This window comes from Notamacropus eugenii, chromosome 3, assembly GCF_028372415.1.
Source record: "Notamacropus eugenii isolate mMacEug1 chromosome 3, mMacEug1.pri_v2, whole genome shotgun sequence".
NCBI classification, from domain to species: Eukaryota; Metazoa; Chordata; class Mammalia; order Diprotodontia; family Macropodidae; genus Notamacropus; species Notamacropus eugenii.
Genome location: NC_092874.1, coordinates 132,203,302 through 132,207,604, shown reverse-complemented (window position 1 = coordinate 132,207,604; position 4,303 = coordinate 132,203,302). Strand labels below are relative to the sequence as shown.

Genomic DNA, 4,303 nt, shown 5'->3' with positions numbered 1-4,303 from the left:
GGACAGCCAAAAGATGCCCAATTGACTTGGGTGTTACTGGCTCCTCTCCAGTTTCCTTTTCCTCTCCTCTCTTCTCCTCTTCTCTCCTCTCCTCTTCTCTCCTCTCCTCTCCTCTCTTCTCCTCTCTTCCTCCATTCTCTCCTAAAACTTTAAACCTACTGCACTCTGAAACTGGAACTCCACTGGGGCCCTGCCTGAGGGCTCCTCTGGACCCTCCTAGCTTCAGAGTGATTATCAGTTGTAACTATTGCTGTTTTCCATCAAGCCTGATGTCTTTCTTTTCTTGACCTCATTAAAGGTGCCATGCCTTGGCTACCTCTTAAACAGACGTATGTATGGACGTTTCCTCACCCTAGGTGATTGCCTGCTAAGACCTTGGCCTAAAGGGCCCAAGATCTTCCATTGCATTCTGGGTCATCTCCAGTCATCCTGAGGAATATCGGATCTCTGGATTCAGATGGTTCTGGACAAGAAGTGAGGCTGGTGACCTGCACAGCCCTCCCTCACTCAAAACAAAATGAATTGCAAGTCATGCCATCATTTCTCTGATGGCATGGTCTTCTTTGATAATGAAGGACAAACACACAAACAATATATAATGGTTGGACCAGTTCTGAATTGTGAATTGGTATCCTTATTTTTTCACATTACCTCCAGAATGTCATTTCCCTTTTCTGTCACATTGGCCAGTCTGAGATGGTGTAATATCTTATTTCAAAATTGTTTTATTTCTCTAATCAATAGTGATTTCGAGCACTTTTTCATTATTATTGACCACTTTGATTTATTCACTGATAACTCTTTATAATTCCTTAACCATAATGGGAATCTTATTCGTCTTTTCATGTGTGTCACTAATTAGATGACAAGATATTCAGTTACAATAAGAAGGTCATACTTAGTCCTGCTATTTGCCTGCACTTCAATGAACTTCTTTCCTTAGACATTTAGAGTGCTGAATAGAAATCACATTGCATCAACATCTGCCACAGGCCCTTGTGATGCTTTGTTTTAATTAAAGTGATTTCAGATCTTTATGGTACATAGTGACTACCAAATATGAACATGAAATACCCTGCTGGGGGACTGCTTGCCTTAAGTCTTAGTCACCAAGTGATTTTCCCTACACTAGAGGTCCATCCATGTCATACTACTAATCAATAAACTCTCATGGCTACCATTAACCTTCAGAATCATATAAAATCCTTTAGCACTAAAAGACCTTCATAGCCTAACTCTTCTACCTTTCCATTCTTCCTGTGCCCTTCTCTCTGCCACATACTCTTCAATTTAGTGCCGCTGGCCTCCCTTCTGTTCTACAAACAAAATCCTCCATTTCTCAGTTGTAGGTGTTTTTTCTGATGATCTTCAGTGCCTGGAATGTTCACCCTCCTCATTTCCCCCAACTGACCTACCTGGCTTCCTTTAAGTCCTAAATAAAATTTCATCTTCTGCAGGAAGACTTTCAGAGCACATGGCCTGAAGTCTGGAAAATATGAGTGCAAGTTCAGCCACAGCTAGCTATCTGATGTATGATACTGGACAAGGCATTTAACTCTTGTTTTCCTCAGTTTCCTCATCTGCAAAATGAAGAAAACAATAGTACCTGTCTCCCAAGATGATTGTAAGGATAAAATGAAATAGTTTTAAAGTGCTTAGCACAGTGTCTGGAAAATACTAAGTGCCAAACAGATATTAGCTTTTATTGATTCCTGTTTGTTTGCCTATTGTCTCCCCCAATAGACTGTGACCTCCTTGAGTCCAGGGACTGACTATCTTTTGTGTACTTGGTGCTTAACATAGAATGTTGTAGTTGTTCAATAAATATTTGTTAACTGACTGACTTACTAGTACTTAGTAGCTATGTGACAATGAACAATGTATTTGTTCCCTCATCTGTAAAATGGGGATAACAACAACAGTAATTTGTTTTTTTTTTCTTTAACATGTACACTTTTATTCAATCTAGTCTTAGTCAGTGTACAGGTAAAGCTCCTCCCTTCCCCCAAGTACTGGCCCCAATCTCATAAAACTGGCAGGGAGACTAAAGTCTTCATTCACATATATGTTGGGGGCAGGGAGGGAACTTAGGTGGACATTCAATATGGCTGACAATTTTAAAAAAGGAACAAGTATTAAGGCAGAAGATAAAAAAAAAATTTTTTTAAAGGATTACATTAATTTACATGTAAAGCAATACTAGTACCTTCCCCCATTTCCCCTTCCCATCTGGATTTGTTACTTAGCTCCCTTGTTCTAGCAGAGGACAGCCTTCATGGAGGCTCATAATTCTGTACAATGTATTACACAATATTTGGAAAGACTATTAAAAAAAAAAACCAAAAAACAAATGTACAATCAGAGTCCTGAGGATGCACTGTAGAAATTTGGAGATGTTTGCCTCCACCATACTTGAGCTGCTCATCACCTCCACCATTCCAGTTTTTAAATCCTGAGTCAAGTGCCAAAAAAACCTAAAAGAAACCAAAAACAAAAACAAATAAAGCCATGCTAATCTCATCTCTTTGGGGGGGCAATTATCATGTCACACCTTTTTGACAAAAAAAGAAAATCGATAAAAATAATCACAAAGAGTCCATTTAGAAGCATTTGTGGTGAACAATGCAGAGCCCAGATTCATCATACTTCTGCTTGCTGATCCACATCTTTTAGAAAGTAGAAACAGATGCCAGGATGGAACTTCCAATCTAGACAGAGTATTTACCCTCAATTTGGGCAATGATCTTGATTTTCATTGTGCTGGGAGCTAGGGCTGTAACCTCATTTTGCATGCTGTCAGCAATGCCTGGGTACATGGTGGTACCACCAGACAATATGGTATTGGCATACAAATCCTTACGGATGTCAACATCACACTTTATGATTGAGTTGAAGGTAGTTTTGTGGATTCCACAGGATTCCATACTTAAGAAAGATGTCTGGAAGAGAGCTTCTGGACACTGGAAACTCTCATTGCCAATGGTGATAACCTGACCATCATGGAGCTCATAGCTCTTTTCCAGAGAAGAGCTAGATGCAGCAGTTGCAGTCTCCTGTTTAAAGTCTAGGGCGACATAACACAGCTTCTCCTTGATGTCACACATCATTTCCCTCTCAGCTGTGATAGTGAAACCATCCCCTCTCTCAGTCAGAATCTTCATGAGGTAGTCCACAGATCACAGCCAGCCAGATCCAGATGGAGGATAACATGGGGAAGGGCATAACCTTTATAGATGGGCACACTGTGGGTCTCACTATCACCAGAGTCCTTCACAAGATCAGTGGTATGACCAGAGGCATGCAGGAATAGTACAACCTAGATGGCAATGTACATGGTTGGGGTGTTGAAGGTCTCAAACATAATCTGAGTCATCTTTTCTCTGTTGGCTTTGGGGTTCAGGGAGGCTTCTGTGAGCAGCACAGGGTTCTCTTCAGGGGTCACACAGAGATCATGGTAAAAGTATGATGCCAGATCTTCTCCGTATCATTTCAGTTGGTGACAATACCATGTTCAGTACCATATACTTCAGGGTCAGAATACCTCTCTTGCTCTGGGCCTCACCCCCACATAGCTGTCTTTCTGGCCCATATCCACCATCACACCCTGACGTATTGGGCTCCAAACAATGGAGGGGAAGATGACCTGAGGGGCACCGTCTCCTGCAAAGCCAGCTTTGCACATTCCAGAGCCATTGTCAACAACAAGAGAAGCAATATCATCATCCATGGCGAACTTTGAAGTGCCAAGTTTAAACCCTTGAGAGAGAGAGGAGGTGGTGCCTCACATGGAGGGAGGGGGGAGGGAAGTGTATACTGGATGGAAGACCTCAAAGAATTTTTTTCTTTTAACCTAATCGACTTTTTCAAAAATGTGTTTGTATCTTGGGATCCATGAATTTAAAAAAAATGATAAATATATCACAATATAATACATTTAAAAACACTATGAGAAATAGTTCAGAAAATTCACCAGATTGCCAAAGAGGTTCATGAAACAAAAAAGTCTAAGAACCTGTCTACTATGAATTCATTAAAATAATTCACACCAAGCTTTTTTCAACTTGGAAAGGATTATATAAATATTAGTTACTATCATTTCTAGGCAGTCAAGATCGATGCCATCCTCTACACAATATCTTTTTCTTTTGGATACAGTATATCCTTCTAGTACACTGGGATATAATTTAGCAAATATTTTTGATTGATTAATTGTCATATTATAGGTGTTATTTCCTTATTGTGATTATTATGATACTTTATTTTTCCTGTCTGTGTTAAAAACTAATTTTCTTTATTTTTTTAT

At 39.9% G+C, this 4,303-nt stretch overlaps 1 pseudogene; it reads right to left on the bottom strand.

The window, feature by feature from the left end:
- Positions 1-2,600: 2,600 nt before the first annotated feature.
- Positions 2,601-3,727, bottom strand: LOC140531262 (actin, cytoplasmic 1-like; annotated as a pseudogene).
- Between the last annotated feature and the right edge of the window lie 576 nt (positions 3,728-4,303).